The sequence below is a fragment of the Macaca fascicularis genome, chromosome 3 (genome assembly GCF_037993035.2).
Source record: "Macaca fascicularis isolate 582-1 chromosome 3, T2T-MFA8v1.1".
NCBI classification, from domain to species: Eukaryota; Metazoa; Chordata; class Mammalia; order Primates; family Cercopithecidae; genus Macaca; species Macaca fascicularis.
Window position 1 is genome coordinate 93,297,223 of NC_088377.1, and position 22,250 is coordinate 93,319,472.

The 22,250-nt window shown below is 41.0% G+C and overlaps 1 protein-coding gene across 26 annotated transcripts in view; it reads left to right on the top strand.

Annotated features, from left to right (window-relative positions):
• Positions 1 to 22,250, top strand: part of ELMO1 (engulfment and cell motility 1) — a 582,820-nt gene that overhangs the window by 431,639 nt on the left and 128,931 nt on the right. The window contains exon 1 of one of the 26 annotated variants that reach the window (XM_065540996.1): positions 13,139 to 13,349. The exons of the other annotated variants lie outside the window; for them this stretch is intronic. The gene's annotated coding sequence lies outside the window, so the exon portion shown is untranslated. Of the gene's footprint in view, positions 1 to 13,138; positions 13,350 to 22,250 lie in introns of those variants that run through there. 26 annotated transcript variants of the gene reach the window in all.

Sequence of the window (22,250 nt, forward strand, 5' to 3'; positions counted from 1 at the left end):
ACTTTTTCATGTATAATCCACTGTAGCCTGCCTTCTGGCCGCACCGAGAATGTAACTGAGCAAAAGAAGAGAAATAGGACTCTAAAAAGCACTGAAATATAGTATCAGTCCTTGAAAACCTCTTTAGCCACAGAAGTCACTGATTTTGACAAATAATGACCTCCGATGGACAGTTTTAAATCTCAATCTTGTTTGCCACCTTTGCAGCCCTTGACCCTGTGGGCCACTCTCTCCTTAAAAAATTTTTTTTCCTGTGACTTTGGAAATGAACGTACATGCAAGATAGATATAGATATACAGAGACAGATACAGATACAGACATATATATATATGTATATACATACAATACACCTAAGATATATATACAAATGGCACATTGAATATATATGGAAGAAATAAAATAACTGTTGTTGTTCCAGTTACTAGCAGTATTTTTAGAAAAAAAATTAAAGGGTAACTAAAAATATAACTGAGCTCAAGAAAAGAAATATGACTCCAAAGTGCATTAATATATATTTTGAATACTTGAAAACTTCTGTAGCCACAAAATACATGATTTGTAAGAGACAAGTGGGAATTGAGAGGAGTCATTGAGTTTGTTCTAAATTTAAGACTGGAAAGAAGTCACATTGTTATGAATCCCCACTCTGATGAAGAAGATAGACATCAAAAAATTTATAAAAATACATCTTTTATCCCTTACACCTTCATGCTATTCGTATCCTCCCCCACCCCCATCTCTTGTCTTCAACCTAAAAATATACCCAAATCATTCCTGTCCTTAAACAGTATTTTCCAACCCTCTTCCTCTTTCAAGTTCTTACCCAATCTCTGTCCGTCTGTGCACTGCCAAATTTTCCAGGAGAGAACGGCATCTCCACTTTCCCACCTCCTCGCCTCAAGGTGGTCTGATATTCACCCACCCCCACCTGCTGCAATTGCTTCATTTAGCTCAAGGACACCTTCTGATTGTTCTTGTTCATCCTCATCCCTGGCTCTGAGGCACTGGCTTGTGTTTCCTCCTGTGCTTCCTGGGATCCTCTCCATTCCTCATTCCCATGGCACTGACCCCTTTAGCACAGGCATTTCCCGAGGCCTTCGTCTTTTCCTCTCCTACCACCGCCTCCTCCCCACCTTCAACCAGCATCTGAGGCAGACAGAATTCCACCCTTACCGTCTTCTGAGCTCCACCCCTGTGGATGGTCTGCAGACTCCTCAAACTCGGGATATCCAAAACTAAACTCTCCATTCTCATGGCTTCCTTCCTGCTGCTGCTTCTGTGGGCTCTAACTCCAGGAGTGACATCACAGTCCACCCCGTATCTCGGACTTGAAATCCAGGAGTGATCTCTGGCTTCCCTATGTTTTCTCCCTAATAGGTCCCCAAGTCCTACTGATCCGCCACCGTATGAGAAGGGCCACCTGCCTTTTAATGCTGTAACTCTGCTTTTCTGCACCATTATCTCAGCCCTGGTCTCTGTGCAGGAACACATGCCAGCATGAAAAATCAATCGGCTTTTGTCAGGCCGTAAATACCACCAAAAGAAAATCTAAAGGTGTTGTTAAGAGAGAAAAAGACAAAATCATTTTCCTTCTCTCCTGGAAATAGCTTAATTTTTTTTCTGGTCTTAAAAGAAATCTTATTGCTCTCAAGAATCACTTTCTCCTGTCATAGCTTAGCCACCCTGTGCCTTTCATTTATGGACTCAATTTGTTCTGTATCCTGCCTTCCTGCCACCATCATCTCTTGTGTAGACGATGTGTTTGTCTTTTAATTGGTCTTCCTAAATCTGGACTTGACCCAAGCCTAAGTTCTCTTTCCCCTAGCTGCCAGAAACACTTTTCTAGGGCACAGCTCTTCTCATAAGACATCTGTCTTCGAAAACCTTTGGCTCTCTCTTCTTCCAGCAGGATAGCAAAACTCCACATTCTGTCCTAAACCATTCTTCCAAACAACATGCCTATTATGTCTAGCAGCACACCTCCTACTAACCCATCATTACTCATGCTGAGTGCCCAGCATGCCTTGCACTTCCCAGTATCTGTCCCTGACTGTGTTCCCTTAGCAAGGAGGAACATTCACTCTTTCTGGTGAAAATCTGTCTGTCCTTCAAGGTCCAACTCATGGGCCCTGCCAAGCCCCTCCATGGGGATGGGAGTAATTTTCCCTCTTAGGTTCACTTTTCTTCCCCTCTCCTGTAGCACTTAACTTAGCCATACACTAAGTTTGGAAACTTATTTTAGCCAATTATCTTTGATTTAACTGGGTTCCCATTCGTTCTCTGTCCCACCTCATGGCTATCTTGAGGCAATGCTGCAGAATTCCAAAGGCTTGAAAATCATGATCTTAGATTATGGGTATTATCTACTCTCTCTCCTTCTTGTCTCTACCCCTAAGAACTAGGACTGATTCTTACCTTTCTACCCCAGAGTGCCTATGAAGAAGAAAGAAAGAAATATATATGGGCTTAACAAATGTTACTTAAATTGAAGTTTTATCCTATTGTTGAACAAAAAAAAGCTAATAATATCTATTTTTAAATCAGCTGATAAGGTCTTAAAAGGAAAAAGCACACCCTAGAACAAACTTTGCAACCTACAGAACAAACTGAGTCTTACGGACTCATTTTGGCATTGAATGGTGTTGTGTGGCTATGTCAGGAAAAAGAGTGATTCTTCGAGTGGCAATTTCTTTTAAGACCAAGATGAAAAAAATTAAGCTATTTCCAAAAGAGAAGGAAAAGGAATACTTTTTACTGTCTTAAAAACATCTTTGGATTTTCTTTTGGTGAGATTTATTGTCTAACAAAAGCCAATTGATTTTTCATGCTGGCATGTGCTCCCGCACAGAGACAGGGCTGAGATGATGGCAAAGACTTCCCTTCCCAGACCACGCTGGGTTGAGGCTGGAGTTCTGGCTTCCAGCTGTTTGTGAGGTCAATTACACCCCTCTGCATGGGGAGAAGACCTGCACTTCCTTCTGCAAAACAGAAAGGAGGAATTGGCATTCATGACGATGCGAAAGGATGCCCTGCTACCACTTTGCTGGCAGAAACCTTGACATTTCCGTAGAATTTTAAGAAACTGGTTGAGACAGGGTTCCTTTGGCTCATGATCCTTTGACTCAATGTTGGAAATTCACCAACATTGATTATCTCATTTGTAGAGCCATCCTGTATAATACAGCTATTTAGAATTATAGTCATTCAAGGGGGGAAAAGCAAAGATGCGCATATAGATGTTCATTTCATTGTTACTTATGAGTGAGAAATTGAAAATAGCCCAACTATTCAACAGTGGGGATATGATAAATTAATTTATGGATACATTTATTTCTCTGTTAGAATTTTTTTACTCACTCAGAATGATATTCATGAATAGTATCTAAATATCAGAAATATGTTTTGTACTATATTAAATGGGAGTAGAGCAGCATGCAAAATTATATCTCAACTAATAAAACTACAAACTAAAAAGGGTTGAATGATTTGTTTTTTTGTTTGTTTGTTCGTTTGTTTTTTTTTGTTGTTTTTTTTTTTGGTGGTGGTTGTTTTTTTGAGACGGAGTCTCACTCTCTCGCCCAGGCTGGAGTGCAGTGGCGCAATCTCGGCTCACTGCAACCTCCGCCTCCTGGGTTCAAGCGCTTCTCCTGCCTCAGCCTCCTGAGTAACTGGGACTACAGGTGCATGCCACCATGCCCAACTAATTTTTGTACTTTTGGTAGAGACGGGGTTTCACAATGTTGGCCAGGATGGTCTTGATCTCTTGACCTCGTGATCTGCCCACTTTGGTCTCCCAAAGTGCTGGGATTGCAGGCGTGAGCCACGGCACCCAGCCGGGTTAAATGATTTTAATGATGGCTTCTATGATGTTGGGTTATGGGTTTGAAAGAAAAATGGTTTCTTTTGCATAGTGTGATTAATTATATTTTTCTTTTACTATGTTTTTAATGTTCCCCATCTTCGCTACCTATCATGTATTACCTTACAATCTTTTTTTTAAAGAAACACTTTAAATTATGTGGGTGTAGAACTGGTACTAAACTTCAGGTGTGGTCTGATCAGTGGTGTCAGTCTACGGGGAATTTCTTTATCTTGACATTCCATGTTATAAATTCAGACTAAGTTTGTTTATTCTTCCTTGAAATAGAGCATGGGTTTGGGCCAGCTTTGCCAGCCCAGCTAGTGCCCAGCATCTTAGCCTGAAGTTGATTGGTACTGAGATCAAAAGCCCTCTCAGGTTTGATTCAAGAAAGATTCATTAACTGGAAGGAAGTTCTAAGCAGATGTGACACCCTTGAAAAAGTAAGCCACATTGCAGACAGAGCTGGACCCAGCTCTGGATTGCTTGTGAAATGAATTTCTGAAAGGGGTAGTGTTCAGCAGTGCTTCTCAGAGCACCCTAGTCCCTCTCAGACTGGGATTGCAGGAGTGGGAGGAGGAAGGAATGGGAGACAACAGGGGATGAGTCATTTTGATGTTTTCAGATATCCTCATCCCATGGCTGTACCTACAATGGTGGGTAGAATGACAGAAGTACTCAGAAGAAGAGAAGAAGGCTTGTATAACCCGTCTACATGTAAGGTTTGCAGTAGGATTTTGTCTTGTTGTCTAAGTTATCAGATATATCTAGAGATGGTATTCCTGGTGTTGTATTAGTAAATCCAGCCTTAAAGGTTCCCAGTATTGGGGAGAGCTGTGAAAAGAGATTAATGTGCAATAGCCATAGCACATATATTGTATGGAAAGAATGCAAAGGAAAAATTACATAGAGGAAGAACTTTAAGAGAGCATCATAAGAATAGAGGCTCTCCAGGTGAGCAGAATAGAGTCTGCTTGCAAAAGATATTAAATATAATGAAATTCATGAACACAAAATGTAATAAATGGAACTTTATTATTTTCAAGATATTAAGGCTATATTCTTGGGTTCCCAAGACTTGAAGGAAACACAAGGCAACATGTTAAAGTGCATTATCTCAGGCACTTCCTAAATATTACTTGAATAAATGCACGGACTCCTCACTTCCCAACTGGGATTTTTTGAGTGTGAAATATGTTTTCTCAATGTGTGTTCGAACAGCTGAGAGGTCCAACACAATAGACTCTCACAAAACATAAGCAAGAGCACTTATTCAAGGTTCAATGTATGTGATTATTTGAAAGATTTGCTTCGTCATTCTCATGCTTTTCATTGTGTGGAGAGAATTGTAGGTAATGCATTTTGGAAACCATGTTCTATATTTAGCTCAAGATGACTTGGTGGGGGCAGGGATACATTTTTGCATTGTATATACATGGATTGGTTATTATACTTTAGGGCCAATTTTTATTTTTATTATCAAATTAACTCCTTTCCGCAATTAGTAGCTAAAAGTTGCAGGCAAGTACTGGACAATAAAATGGAATTATATTTTTTTCTAAATTTATTTTCTCCACAAATTAGTTTATAGAGCTTATTCTTGGTGAAAATGGAGAATAACCTGTCAAATATCATTTGCTTAGGGGTCATGGTTCACATTTCAAAACTTCCTTTGATTGGAAGTATTCATAGAAAGAGAACAGTTTGAAGCGATCTGGCTCGTACATGCTGTTGCTATCGAAAGATGGATTTAAGAACAGCAGAAAAATAATATAATATTTATCAAATCTCTGGGTGAGAAAGGATTTTAAAACTTAAAAATGATAAATGAATTAAAATCAAAAGATAAAGATCAACTGGTTTGTCCATATAAAACTGTTGTACATTAGAAAATAAAATTAAAAAGCAAAACAAATTGGGGGGAAAATATAAAAAAAAAAAAAAAAAAAAAGAACAGCAATCCTGTTTTTGTGATGGCAGTGCTGGTTCGCTAAGACCAGGTACACCCTTAGTTAGTTTGTTTAGAGAGGTTATGGGTTGTTGCTGATATTCATTGTGTGACTGGCTTCTGATAAAACCAACTTACTACCAAGAACCAAAGTTAAAACAACTGGGTTTAAACAGGACTCACCCTAGAATTTCATATGGTAACTTATTGGGCCTCTGGGTACCCTCCCTTTGTGGTTCCATATCTAGCCCTGTACAGACCTCTTGGATCCCCCTTTAAGCCTCTCTGCTTTGTCCACCCCCTTCAGAACATGATCTCCCTGGAACTGACTGCCTTTATCTCTAGTTTCATCTCCAATTTCTGCTACTACTTCCTTGCTTGCCTGGGTAAGCTGAGTTTGCTTGTGTTCTTGACCTTGTTGGTTTCTGTCTTATTCATCAGACCCTATATTCTTCCCTGCATCCCTGGTGCACCCTTTTCTGTTGTGGCATAATCCCTGTTGTCACAGGAGACCAGAATGCATAGGTTATCTGTGAGCCTTTTCATTTGATAAAATACCTTTGCATCTGTGAGAAGAAAGAGCAGAAAAAGTAAGGACATCAAATGTTTAACCATTTGAGAAAACATGGTGAGCCATGGGTTTAATCTCTACACATTGCAATTAAATTAGTCCTCTAATGAGAATATCAGAAACTAGTTTTTTTCTTGAAAGGTAGAATTATTTGCATGTGAAATGGGTGTGTTTTGGAATTAGAAGAGGTTTACTTATTCATTAGATCTGAAAACCAAGGAGGATGTGATGAAGCTTTCCTTTTCCTATGGCAAAGTAGCTGTTTCTCATTTTGCACCATCTAAAGGATATCCTACCATTGGCCCAGTCGCTTTTTGTCACCATATTGCCAGTGGATGTGCTTGGCAAGACTGAGCTGACAATTTTGGCATTTTCATTTTTCCTTCTGGCTTGATTTTTCATCAGCCTGCAATTCTGGAATTCATTTCCATGGTATATTTGGAAAATTCAAATCGGCAAGTGATAAACTCAGAATTTCACCAACTATCCCTTTGAAGGCTTTCAGAATGATCAGAGATGCATCATTTTGGCCCTTGTTCTTCAGGCCCATGTTCTTCTGGGTCAGCCCATTCACTTATTAGGTCTGTGATGCCCCAGGAACTTCCAGACCTTGACTCTCCAATCCTGTGAATCCAAATCATGGTCACCTCTCTGAGCCTGGTGCTCTGGAAGAGGCAGGAAGAAATGCATGGGTTGGGGATCTGTTTATAGATGGGTATGCATTTTGTGGATCCTGGTGTTATTTCTTACTGTTTGTAGGTACCACTTACATGTTAGGCATTTTGTGGGTAATAAAAAGTAGCAAAGCCCAGGGAAATAAAGTTCATATTAACGACTCATAACTCAGCCTTAGGATGCTTGGGAACAATCCCACCTGCTCCAGCTGCTTGCCTGGGGAACTGTGAGGCCACAATGGGGTGTGCTGCTCAAGGTGCTCCACAGATAGACACTTGAGTTTGAATCCTGAGTGCCCCACTTACTAGATGGCAACTGGAGACGTGTTATCTGAATGTCTTGGGCCTTCATTTCTCCATTTGTAAATGGGGCCTTTTATAGCAGAGGCCCATGGTAAGCACTGCATCTGCATTTTCTGTTACTCTCCTAAGCTTCCACAGATGTCCAGGCTTATCACAGAGAGCTCAGCATCCTGGGACCAAAAGATAAAGTGACAGTGTGGCAGGGTTTGCACATTCTTCTCAGGATCATCTCTCCATGAAAGTGAGGAAAAGAGATGCAGGTGCCTATGTATGGGAATGTTTCTATGGAATATTATTGATATCTCCCTTTGAGGATAAAAAGAGTTGTAAAAGGTCTCCTATGTTCAGTTGCAGTTTTGCATATGTTTTGGTTTTAAAAACGCACCATGTAAAATGATCAGAGATAACTATACTGGTCAGCCCAACATCTAGAGAAATATCTCTCCAAAGTCTCTTGAATGAAATAAAGGTGTCTCACTGAGCCAGTAGTGGCTGCACCTCTGACCCATTGAGGAAGAGTCCCCACTTCTTACCTCACACCCTTGGGAGATATGGTCTGATGCAGTCTGCACTGAGCCTGTTGCTGTTATGGAAGCGATGTCATCGTGTTTTGTGTGTGTGGGCTCATGCATGTGCACGTGTGTGTATGAGGGCGTTCCATAAGAGGGCTGAGATGTAGGTGGAGAAGCGCCTAGTGCATATACACCCTACCTGTTTGGAATTTTCATGAGGCTGTGTTTGACCCTGATGACCTCCCTCATAAGAATGAATTAATCAAACAAAAATGGGTTGCAGCATAGCCATGTCATAAACTGTAGAGACCATTACCATGACCTTCATTGCCAGCAAGGAACATGCATCCTGATGAAATGGATACTCAGTGGAAGCGTCCAGTTTGGGAACAGGAGTTGGAAAATGAAAGGAATGGCTGTAAGTGCCACCTCTCATAGGGCCCAGTAAATGGAATCCCTTCATCTGCCTTTTAAAGGCTCAATATAAAAGGTGCTCATTTCAGTTAGGACCTATAAGTGAACTAAGGAGAATTTGGACAGCCAGTTTAGAAATTATTCTATAACAGTCACTATATTTTTTTATTCAAAAATACAGGCATACCACCTAACATTCTTTTTTGATTTGTGGATTTATTTAAAAACTATTACAAATGTATAAGAATTACATCAGATTTAGTAATAATACATTCAATAAATCATGTTTATGGAAAGGAATAAAATTTCATGAGGTTGGATCTGCCCCAAGACAATATGGGATAAATGGTACTGACAGTGCCTGCTCCAAGCAGAACAAAGGGTACAGGTTGTAACATGTAAGCAAAATAAAAAGGGATTTCTTCTGACCTTTATTCAGATGCCCAGGGGTGATTCCCACCCCACCCCCTGAATTTTCTAAGTATCTGATACTGTGATTCCCTTCTCCTTTCTGTGGATAGCACATAGTCAATCTGAATGTGTTCAGAAGCTGGATGATAGGCTACCTGTCATCCATGTGGAGCCCGTGGAGTACAAGTCCATTAGGTGTATGCAGAATAGCTTCATGCCAGTTCTTAGGAGCTTGACAAGCAGTCATCCAAATATCATGCTAACAAAATCTGGGTTTCCCTCTTTTTGAGGCTCACCAGCAGCTCTGTAAGCTTGTATATACTCTTTTCATCACAATCTAGAGTGGGAAAAAATCGCCAGAAAGGCCAGGTTAACTAAATAGAGCACCCAGCCTGTGATCTCCTTAACAAAACCACTGGACAAGATCCCATGGAAAAATTCTTTGGAAGTTTCCTCAAAGATGCTGCTATAGCTATTTTTTTTGTGAAGCAGCCCCTCTAAAAATATTGATGAAACTGCTTATTTTCTAGAACTAAAACCATGACTAGCTAGGTGAATGAAAGAGCTTTTACTTGCTAACTTTTGAATAGATGAGGGGGAGAAGGATTGAAGGCTAAAATCAAATTATCTGTTTATCTTGCAATTTTGTATTAAAAATGAGTTTTTCAGGATAAAAATTACCTTAAAAAACTTTATGACATTTCACGTAGTATCAACAATAATAATACATAGTCTTCCTACCTTATTGCTGATGGCTCTAATAGCATCTGTATTACCTCATGAATGTGGTCTTTACGAACTTGCACGCTCTCTCTTCATAAACCTCCTTACTAGGATAACTACCAAGCGCCAGACTGTGCTGTCTACCCACCCTCCACTTTAACTTTGGATTATATGATACAACCAAATTTGCAGTCATTCAAAAGAAGGATGATCTTACTCTCATGTAGATGGTCTTTTGTAATGGTTTGAAATAGTGAGACCCTCTGTCCCATTCTCCAAAAAAATGCCTTTTTCCATTTTGTACGTGGAAGATTACTTTTGGGGTAGTCTTCTCCTCCTTTACGAAAACATCTCTTAGCAGTGATTCCTAAACTGTGGTGTGCGTAAGAAGCCCTGGAGTGCTTAGGAAAATATTCGTGACTCTACCCCCCTGAAATTCTGGTTGGGGAGAGATGCACTTCCCCCCAGGAATCTGCATGTAATGAGAATTTCTAATGTAGGTGATCCTTGTGGATCACACTTAAAGAATCCAGAGCTCAAATCCTTTGATTCAAATCCTGGGTCTGCTACTTTTTTTGTTGTTGTCATTTCAGTCGAGTTGCTTAACCTCCTTATGTCTCAATTTCCTCATTTGTATAAATAGTTGAATGACATCTCACAGGTCTTTTGGGAGGATTAAATTGGTTAATCTAGATAAAGTGCTTAGAATGCACTGGATTATTAACTGCTAGGTTAATTCCTGGATTATTAATTGCTGAATTATTAATTGCTGGATTAATTCCTGGATTATTAATTGCTCAGTAAATGTTAGCTAGATCAACCCAACAAATCAGAAATGTCTTGAAATAGATTGTTTCAATCAGGTTGGTATTCTGTTAATCTGTCATTCAGCTCAACTGAGGAATATCTTGGGTTATGTTGGTGCGTTAGGAGGGGCTAGGAGTCATTTAATGGAGCGCTGCAATGGGTTTCATTCCTTGTAGAACAAGAACCAGACTCCTTAACTTGGTCTCTAAGCATCTGCTGGTCTGATCTTACACTGTCCTCCCAGTCATTCTCACTGTGATCCATTCACATTTGGCTTCTTTCAGGTTTCCAAAGATGCCATGTTGCCTCCTAGCTCACATGTGTTATTCCTTCTGTTTGGGTCACTCTTCCCCTCACTCTCAATTTATTAACTTTTACTCTTCCTTTAGATTGTGGCTTGATGTCACTTTCTCTGAAATGCTTTTCCTGATCTCACTAAGTGATTATTTGTGCTAAGAGAACACAGAGTTAGTAGCTCTGTTTTTATACCCCATATCACAGTTATGCTTAATATTTTTGCCTCCTCTACTAGAGTCTGCAGGTTGTAAGGTAGAAACCTTGTCAGTTTGTCGTATCACTAGCACAAGTGCCTGGCATATAGATACTTGCTAAATATTTGTTGAGAAGATAATTAAATTTTGATTGAGGAAGACTTGGATGGAATGATGGTTTTGTCATAAACAGTGAGGATTTGGACACCCTTCAAGAGGATGGGATGGCAAAGGCTGGGTGTTCCCATGGCAGAGGAGACTAGGTAGGATGGGTTAGAGGAGATGTTCCAGAAAGCTGGTAGAGAAAACCTGAGCCATCCACCACCCTGAGAGTGAAAGTTGTCTGGGCAGAGCCGAGAAAGATTGACAGTGTTGGCAGTGGGTGCTGCACCTGGGTGAGACTTTCTTCCTACACTTAGTGGCATAAATCGACAAAATGGAAAACCAGCATTCAGATTCTTGAAGGTGCAAATCCAACATCAAGACCAATGGGCGGCTGGGCATCGTGGCTCTTGCCTGTAATCCCAGCACTTTGGGAGGCCAAGGTGGATGGATCACCTGAGGTCAGGAGTTTGAGACCAGCCTGGCCAACATGGTGAAACCCCATCTCTACTGAAAATACAAAAATTAGCCAGGCATGATGGCACATGCCTGTAATCCCAGCTACTCAGGAGACTGAGGTAGGAGAATCGCTTGAACCCGGGAGGAAGAGGTTGCAGTGAGCCGAGATCGCACCATTGCACTCCAGCAAGACTGTCAAACAACAGCAACAACAATAACACCAGTGGGGTATAGCTGAGCATTTGGAGTTGGATGGATATGGGGTTTATACTGAGCCTCATTTAGGAAGAAAGGAGGCCGAGGGCTACTGTTGCTGTTTGGACAGTGGATGTGTGGTAGATGGACAGTTCAGTTTGGCTTCAAGAATCAGAAACACACGAAGAGCAGGTCCCAGCCTCCTCAGAAGCCTCATCTGGGTCATTATGGGCTGAGGGTCCCAGGCTTGCAGAAACCTTTAAGGAAGAGAAGGTTCTCCTTGAGGTTGTTATGATGCCAAGGCAGATGACGATAGGGCAAAGTAATTCCTTTCTCTCTAACATAAGCCCAGATCAGTGCCTTCTGTGACACTTACCATTTTCCGTCAATCTCTGTGGAACTGAGGGCTTCCGCAGACCCCTGAGTGAGATTGCCACCTTATGATCCCCCTCCTGAGTCTGACCAGGATGTGTAGCCATTCACTGCTCAGTGGCGGCCCCTGCTGTTAAGGAGAGAGATGGCAGCACATTCAGAGTTGGTGACATTAATTCTAGTCATGCAACCCGGGGAATTTGGAGCAAGCAGGGGAGGAGTCTGAGGGTATGAAAATGGGCTGAGAAAATCCAGGGAGATCCCCAGTGTTCAGGGCGCCTTGGTGAGGTGCTAATGCAGAAAAGAGCTGGGCCTGAACACTCCGTACTTACAAAATCTTCCACAAGCCGCCAGTGTAATCACTTCATTCCAGAGGTTTGCTAGGAACCACCGCAGTGCCCTCTGAGGAATACCATTGAAAACTTTAACTTTTATTTGCGGAGCTCTCAGGGCTGTTAGGCAACAAATATTTTTAAAGATGTCCCTCTAATTCTCTAGGTTAAAAGTTGCAGTCATTTTAATTAGAGATGGAGGCTGTTTATGTTTGTTTACATCCTGGGTAGGAATTAGAGTATGGATCCTCCCAGTAGGACCCCTGCTGGGATGCACGCTGGAATGCTTGCATTCCTGGTTATGTGAGCACCCCTGGCGTGCATGCGTTGTGTGTACATGGCAAGGTATCGCGAGGTAGTTCTATGACATTTCTGGATAAAAACTGTATGTGAAGAGAAGGTAGGAGAAAGCAAACTCACAATCAAATAAAAGTAGAGAGGGGGAAGAGATGAGATTGCAGTTGATTATGGGTCTGGCAGCAGATGTTCTACACGAATCCAACTCGCTGCAGCCAGTCTGTTTCTATGGCAACAGAATCAGTAATTATTGAGCCCAGGCACTCCCCCCTTTCTCCCAACAAGGTGGAGGCTGATGAATATGAACTATCTCCAGCCCATCACCAGCTTTTTCTTTTTCTTCTTGTCCTTATTTGTTTTTCAGTTCTTTATAAGAAAAAACGGGAGATATTGAGAAGTACCAAGAAGGGGAGCTATGTGTTTATTGACAAAAGAGCATAGGACACTAAAATAGAAACGAAGTTATAATTTTTCTCTTGTGATACTCTAAGAGAAAAGCTCTTCCTAGAAAAGCCGATGATCTCTGAAGATGCTAAATAAATGAGCAGGAGTTTCCCTGAAATGGAGGCGCCCTTTGATTGGCTGATCTTTCCTCGACTTCTGCCAATCGGAGCATCCCTGGGCTCCAGCTCCATAAACATAAGCAAAGCTACATGCTTATTCCTCTGGACTTGGAGTGTATACCATTCAAAGGTGTGCGGCAGGTCTCTGTTCACATGGCTCAACTGGAAACCTGTTTCATGAACAAGCTTACTCAGGAACCATCTGGTGGTATTCCAGCACATTGTTCTTCAGGGGGACGACTCTAAGTCGCTTTGTGGTGGCAGCAGCTTAGAATCAGTATTTGTGGTTGGGAAAGATGGACTTACGGGAGCTTGGTGAGTAAACCTCCGTCTGACACATCTGTCCACTGGTATTAGCAGCCTGAGCTAAATGTAGCTTTGTCCTATTGTCTGCCGAGAAAACTGAATTGGAACAAGCACATGGAAGAGCGGGCATTCAAGGGTTCCCATGATGTAGGAGACTCTGAATTCAAAAGACTGCATGCTTTGCTTTGGTCTGATCCGATTTGTAGTTGACTGTACATTATACTTGGACATTGGTTGTCTTGTTAGGATTAGTGTAAGGAGCAGAGTTCTGCTTTATTTCCCTGGGTGTCGATGCATTTCAAAAGAAAATGCTTTTAAAGCTACATTAATAATAAGAGTCAACCCTGTGTATTGCTAGGAAGAGAGAAAAAGGTGCAGGCACGGAGCCCGGAGCTCCTTGAATGTATTGCTGGTGTTTGCATTGTGAAGACAGATGTTATTACAATGGTCTGTCAAACACTTCTTCAGATCCCCAGCCACGGAACGAAGCATCTCTTCTCCGTGTGCCACTGTTCTCTGCTTGGGAAATGTGTAACTGAGCTAGGTCATGTCCTTTCCTTCTTTTATGAAACCTGTCTCCAAACTGAAATGTGTTTTTTAATTAATTGCAAAGATAAATTGAAGTGCAGTTGGAAAGATTTTAGCAGTCAAAAAGCATGCTTCAAAATGACTCTATTTTGCATCCTTTCAAACCTCTGAAAAACCAGAGAGGGTTTGCAAAGTTATATTCAAGGATTGGCTCTCTGCCAGGAAAGGGATGCTCTGAGCTATTGCTCTGCTCCCTGGGGTTTAATTTTCTGACACTGGTGATGAAATTTTCAATTTCGTTGGGTAGAAACAGGAAGAACTATAAACAGGCAATGGAGGGGAGCATGGGGAATGAGAAACTCTTCGCCTGTAGGGACCCTTCTAGCTGCAAACTTAAAAATGTATGTGGCAAGATGCAATCCAAGCACAGAGCAGGATTCCAGACCAGCTATAATCATTCTAAACGGGGAGAGGAAAGGTATTGCCATTGGCTTGGGTGCAGAGAGTGGGGGATGAAGTTGGGGCTTCTATCTCTGCCTAAGATCTTTTCCCCTGTTTGTCTCCTGATTTTGAGGATTCATCACTGTTGCTTTTTTTAAAAAATGTGATTTCCTGTCTTATGTGCCTGAAAGTGTCATAGCACACTTGATGTCTTCTATTTACAGTCCACTTGACTTCAAATAATGGAGAGAGGAAAAGAGAATGATGCATTATCATCTGGTTTATGAAGAAATGCACATGAAATAGTCAAACAAGAGAAATCTTATTGGTTTGTCCTTTTTAAAAAATGTCCTTTTGCAGAGGAGAATGTTGTGGGTTTTCACGTGGCTCTAGGATAGAATTTACTTTATCCTAAATGGGACCTGTGAGGAATGGTTAAAGAAACAAAAGAGCTAGGAATCTTGCGCCTGTAGAAGACTCAAGGCAGGGTGAGGGCGACTGGGTGTCTGGGAGAGACCTTCTACTCTGTCTGTTAAAGAAGTAGGGCTGACGTTGCAGGAGAGGGAGAATTTCCTAACTGCAGGTGACAGTGCATCAGGGACACCTGGTCACTTGACAAGGTCAGTGACCTGTTAGTTAGCCGAAGGCCTTTCTAGAGATATAGGCTGTTCTCTGATCCCATGAGGCTCCAGATGGCTGCATACATTGAGAATTCTGCCTGACTGGAAGAGCTTGTGTGCGTGTTAACTCTGCCTGCTGCACCACACTCCTCAGTACACCTCGATGCTCGGTTTTTAGGAAGTCTGGTTTCTAGAGGATGTGCATTAAGTGACAGTCAGCTCCTTAGAGTCAGTGTCCATTTTGCCTTGGCCCCTTCTCTCCCCCAGTAGTGTCACTTTACATGAGTGAAGTGCTGGCACCTGTTGGTAAGAATGAGAGAAGAAACCAGCCTTTTATGGAAGCAGTAAAAAATGTTTATGAAAAAAATTCTAAAACAGTAGTTCTTAAGCTATTATTGGATCATGGAACTCTTTAAGAATGTGAAAGCTATGAACCTCCTCTCTGCCCACACCCCCCAAATGCATTCATGCATAAACACATAACACTTTGATTATCAGGCATTTTAGGGTAAAGCAAGATCCCTGTCCTGGGGGAATAGCCAAGAATGTATCATACCCTGAAGTTCATCATCTCCTTCTTTTCATATGGGTCCGCTAAATGCTGCAGCCCCATCTCAATCTGTCCTGACCATTTAATGTGTGCCAGGCACTGCTCAGTACATTTTATATGTAGATATAATAATACATTGAATCTTCCAGCAGCCCTAATAGGACTAATGTTTTTTGCCTGTTTTAGATGAGGAAATTTAGTTGCCAAAATATTAAGGACCTTGCCTGTGTTTATCCAGCTAGGAACTGACAAGTGCTAGGTGTTTCATGCATGTTGATGTACTTATTGCTACATTCATATATGGAAGAAGAGTGAGTAGGTAGGGGAAGATGGTTTCATCAACCTATCAGTCTGTCAAGTGGAGTCAGACCATAGGTAGTTGAATTAAACAGTCATCACAATAATTAAAGTCAAATTGAAAAGGCATTTTGGGGTGGTTGGGTTAATTATTAATAATACTATTTGGGAAGTTTGAGCTAAGAAAAAGCTCATCACAAAATGCCCCATTGATTGTCCCTTTATGTTACGTGCGATGCCCCATCTCATTCCTGTAGCATTTTTACCTGGTATGATTTGGGTCAATTAACCTAGGAGACCAGTTCCTCCTGGGCCATCTGGGAGAGGTGACAGGTCACCAGTGTCCCATGGCTGCCCTTTGCTTGCATTTGCCAGGAATGATTTGCAGTGGCCAAAGCAATGGCGAGGGTGACAAACAACCAGGAACCACCAGGCAGCCAGTTTGGGGGTGCCTATGAACTGCAATGGCTGCAGGAATCACCAGGACTACCATGCTTTCTCAAGACCTGTGAGCAGGGGAGGTGGGCCCAGCTCAGAAATAGAAACTGTGTTCCTCAGAGTTCGAGGGAGAATTGATGACTGCTAGGGCAATGTGGAGCTGGATGGGTGTGTGAGTCCTCCACTCCCGGTTCAGCCACTGCATCTCCCCTTGTATCTGTTTTATAAATGGATTCACAATGAAGATGTAACAATAAAAAATGAGAAGGAAGGGGTTAGGCTGCTAGAAGGAAGAAGAAAAGCTGTTCATCTTATCAGGATGTCTTATCTGATATAAAAAAATAAACAAGATTGCAATGCTAAGTGGAAAGGAATCTGTAGGGGTCATGGTAACAGGTTTTTACAACGTGGGTTCTTGGCTATGCTTGCTAGTATTATGCACTTTCTAGTATTATACTAGGTATGTAAATGTGTAGAAGACATTTTAACAAGTGTACAAAAAATGTACTACAGGGACAATATAGCAGATCTCATTTTACATCGATGCTGTCCAATGGAAATATGATGCAAGTTATGTATGTAATTTTAGTTTTTCTAGTAGTTCACCTGAAAAAAAGTTAAAAGAAACAGGCCAGTTAATTTTAATGATATGTATTATTTTACCCACTATGTCCAAATCATTATTTCAACTTTTCTACAAAACTACACATTTTCTACAAAACTATTTTTCTACAAAACTACAAAATTTCTACAAAACTATTAACAAAATATTTACATTGAATTTTTCATGTTAAGTCCTTGAAATATGACATGTGTTTTACATTTACAACACAACTCAATTTGGATACTGGATTTTCACAGGAAATCTGTATTTAGATCTCATAAAATTCATAGTTAAAAAAGTAGATTCATGTGCACAAGTTGTTCCAAACATACATCAAAGTTTTCCAATAACTGAATTGAGTATTGGTTTTTAAATTTAAATGAGCTAAAATTAAATAAAATTTACAATTCAGCGGCACAGTCACACTCACCACACTTACTCACCAAGGCTTCCCTACCCACGTGTTTAGTGGCTACTCTACTGGATAGTGTGGCACTAGGATCTCAGAACATTCCTCGCGCACTAGGCCCGTAAATTCTCTCACTCCATCATCATGCCACGGCACCTCTATCTCTTTTACCTCCACAGGGTACCTGGACCACCTGCTCTGGTAACAGAGAAACAGAATGTTAGTATTCACAAGCATACTAACTTTTGCTTTCACCATTGCTCATAACTCAAGATGGACAGCTGAATCTTAGTTTCTCCATTACAGTTTGGCAAGGGGGGATTAAAATAGTATGCTGTTTCCTCTTACAGAAAGTCAGTACTCATCCATCTGTGGCATTTCTTTCTTAATCCTTACTTATCTTGGCCCTGCTATTTACTGTGCTCTGTGGCCCCCTCTGTCAACTCAGTATGGAACGTGGGTTTAATTTTAATTATAAACAAACCATAACTGAGAAGGTAACTCTGCTACAAGCAGATAATTCTTCATGAAGACAAGTATAAATTCAGGCTAAGGAGTGATTTAATTGCTATCATCTCATTCAATTCTGCAAATTTTGTTGAGCGAGAAAATATTGACTAAATAATTCTTTCAGTTAATTTGGTCTTCAAATCCATGCCTTCAATACCAGATATTATCCTATATCTTCACTCCCCCAAACATTTATTTTAACGTAAAACTCACCATGAAAGAGTAATCAATCTCTTCAATAACTACATCAAAACCATCCTGCAAAGCCTTCCTAGAGGCAACTAGTCTTAGTCTTCTAATGATGTCCCCAATTGATGATTTCACCCAAATCAAATGGACGAAATGAGTGAACTTTGGAAAAGTTTAAGAGGACTGAGCTTAGAGTGAGCTTTGGCCTTCATTTGGCCTCCATTTGCCAAAGCTCACTCTAAGCTCAGTCCTCTTAAACTTTCCTTTAATAAAGAGCTCTATTAAGAATTCCACAAAACATTAAGAAAAACAAAATCCATGTGGTTGAATACTATCTTTCCTATCAGGAATGCCTTCTGACCCAATGGTCCCCATTTCCTGCATTTTGGACAGAATTCCAAAGAATGCCTTGTGAATGTTGGTTGGAGTAAATTGTGTGGGTCCTTTACAACTTCTTTCTTTTGATAATATTACTTAACTTTTTGTAGTGAAGCAACACTGGTGGAACAAATAGATTAAACCATAGGCAGGGTTGAATATCAGGGCAAGATGAATTGCTTTGCATGTCTGCTGATTTTCAGCCAAGCCGAGGCTTAAGACTCTCAGTCATGAGTGGAAATTAGTGATTTGGGATTTCAGTGAGTGCAGAGATGCTGGGAAGTAGCTGAACATCACATACGTAGAATTATCATTACAATAAGTATCTTTGGATTACCACAGGATTTGGAAGTCTGCTAATTTGCTAGCTCATTTCAAGCAATCTGTGATATTCTAGAAATAATGACTAGAAAAGTATTCATATGATGGCGAGCAGTAATCTAGAATCCAAGGCTTTAGAGTGTGGTTTCTAGTTTAGCAACTAAGTTTTGCAAGTTATTTAACCTTTGTGATTCTCAGCAACTTTACATGGGTAAACTGAAGTTTAGACTTGGTGACTTCCTATGGCATAAATGTGTCAAACTTCTGAACTATCTATCCGTCTGTCTTCTGGCGCCCATGTTCCATTGAAAATAACAATCTTTCCCGGTGTATCCAGATCTAGCTTCAGAATCCTTCTTAACACAGCACTTAGTCAACCACTAGTGAGATATCAGAATTGTCTTACAGCTGAAACTGATTTTTCATCCCTCTCCTATGTCCTTGCTTCAGCTCAGGGCCTTGTGCAAGACTTTGAAAAGAAGCATACAGGGAATTATCATCAGTATGCAGGGTTTTGGTGATAAGGCAGACAGCTCTTTACTCATCCTCTTGCTCAGCTGTTCCGTGGAGGTGTTGCCATCTGACAAGGAGGGCTGCAGCCTTGCACTTTGGGAGCTCACTTCTCTTTTCCTTTAAGCTGTAAGTGATGAGAGACCTGTCAAGGAGAGCTGTTCACTGGCATCATTCCCAGACCTGGAAGTATAATGAAATAAAGTTTCTTTCCAACTTGGATGGAATTCTTGCAGCTGAACATTTAAGATAGCATCTGGGGCAGCTCTGACATCCACTTGCCTGGTTGGAAAGAAGCACCCATCAGCTAATGGAACTCAGGCCTTCACAATGGTAGCCCAAGTCAAGCTGCTCTGGGCAACTCAGTTCTAACTAAAGTCTTCCAGGTCACAGGTCCCAGCAGGTGAGATGGAGCCCCCTCCTTGCCTAATGAGCCAGCAATTTGAAGTCTGCATTTCAGAAACTTTGTCATATACAAAGAGGGATATCAAAGCAGGAGCTGGTTTGAAAACCACCAACATTGGTACTGTCCCTAAACCTAGACTACTTCATGCTAAAGGTTCCAGGGCACTCTTTCTAGTACCATGAGGGTAGTAGCAGGGCCATACCTTTTAGCTTTAGAGAATGATGGTGGGATAAAAGCCACATCCTAGATTCCCTAAGCCAGGGTCAAATATCTGGGCAAAGCAGGCATAAGAAGCTTTGCAAAGACCACCTTATGAGCCATCCTTCTGTTGCCTCTAAAATTTTCTGAGAACTGGGTAGAGGGACTCCTTAATCTCTCTGAACCTTAGCTTCCTCATCTGTAGAAAGAGAAGTAGGTACGTTTCCCATGAGGCTGTTAACAAATGAAAATATGAATGATGTCTGTGTGAGTGATTACTAAATTAGAATATGTATGTGAGGAGAAAATAGTCTGATTCCATCCCTTGGGTAGAAGCCATTTATTTTTCACGTCTCACAGAATGTCTAGTTCTGCTCTTTTGCCATGGAAGGGTCTCTCTACTTTCTGATTATTCTCCTAGATAATCCTGAGACACCACTCCAACCCTGCTAGCACTGGAGGCCACCCAGAGGGAAAGGCACTACACTTAAAACCCAGGGCCTGGGTCAAGTTTCAGCATAGCCACTAAGTAAGATTTAGGTTTCACCATGTTGCCTCTCCAATCTTTAGTATTTTTTCTCCTGGATAAAATATAGATCTTATCAACTCTATCTGGTACATAGAAATGTTTAGAGAGCACATTTATTAATATATCCCATGTACTCTGTGGATTGTAAAATAAGATCTTACTATTATGCTTCAAATCTAGTATCTCCTAACTCAGCCTTGTTTATTAAGGAGGAATAATTGGAAACCTATTTCTAAGGTAGCAGAAGCTCCAGAATGTGGAGCTACAGCGATGTGTAGTTTCCTGGTTTTGGAAGCCAGTCAACATCAAATGATATTGTGCTTCTAGGGAGATGCCTGGCGGCATTCAAGAAGGCTGTGACCTGCCATAAATAATCGGTGGCTTTTACATTTGTAAGTCAAGATGTTTTTGGTCTCGGCAGATGGCCCATAAATCTTTCTGGATAGCTGAGCTTTCGCCATCCTAGCCCAACTCTTTCTTCTTCTTGAAGGCATAATGTTTCAGAAACGTGTACATTTTTGGTTCTTTCACATGCAGATTCCCAGCCACTTCTTGATGACTTTCTTCTCCACCCCTCCTCCACTCCCGCCGGCCACGCACTTCATACCCATGATGTATTCTGTCAAGAGAGGAGAAGGGGTGATTTCTTTCTCTGTCACATCTGGACATCTATTTGATATAAACCTATAGCATCCTAGATCTTGAAGTAACCTGAGTCGTAGGATGTCAAATAGATTTCATCTGGTGACAACTTAGGCCCTCTGGTATGGCTTGTTGGGGCTGTACATCTGGGCTCCATGAGCCAACAGGGAGTGAGGGGAGGGTAGTAGCATGCAGTTACCTTATTACAGGTAAAGAAAGTGAGGTTCAGAGACCGTCATTGACTTGCTAATATCCACTGTTAACAAGAGACAGAGTTCACATTTTCTTGCTCAATTTATTCAACAACCAATGTTTGCTGAATGCCAGTCCTTTATCAGGTACTGTTCTAGGCCTTGGGATTCCCAATTGTGAGTATATATGGATTAACCTGCATGGAGATTTATTTTTCAGGCAATCATTAGCCTCAACGTTGGAATTCCCTGGAATATGGAAGCTACAATAAGAAAAATTTTCAACAAACCACATTTATTTATGTATTCACTAAGTCATCTGTGCATTCACCTATGCATTCATTTCCATGCCTGTTTACATAAAGAAAATTTATCCACTTTCAAAAACTGGGCCTTTGTAAGAGTTGTTTGAAAACTACTTGAAAGTAATCAGTGAAAACAAATTGTCCGACAGCTATCTTTGCCTTCCGCCTTCCTTCCCCTCTAAACACCCAAGAGAAACTGAACTGTAAAAACAAATTCAAGAGGTGTACACTATCCTAGTCTTACAAAGCAACCTACAAGTAGAAACCTGGGTGGACCAAATTTTTTCAAAAGTTTCTGAACTGTTAGAACTGTTAAAAGAGAAAGAATTTGTACCTATGGTGATCTAGAACTGTTGCAGTTCCATGTGACTTGGGTAGAAGTATAAATGGCAATGGAGATGAAAGTCTCTTATCCCCAAATTTGAATACTGTAGGTAAATATACAATAATCCTACCCACTGTGTATGGTGATCTGTCTCTGTCTACCACTCTGACTCCCCATTACTTGCTTCAAGGCCAGACCAATCTCAGAAACACTTGCACTGATGGTTTTAAGAGCTGCACTCTCTGTGTGCCAGGCATTTTGCATATTCCTTTAGTGGGATTTCTTAAACCTTTTTTAAAATTTTCAATGTAGTGATTATTTTAAAATTACCACATGGCATGCTCTGTCAAGCAACAAGTTTTATTGAAGAGTACATCCTCCTATGCTCAAAGGATAGAGGGCCAGACTCAGGGAGACTCCAATTCTCAGTCTCTGTCCTTTTCCTAACAGTTTCAGTAGCGTGTTAAAAGCAGTATTAAAAGGCATTGTGTCACAGAGAGAGTTAGCTTATTATCCGGT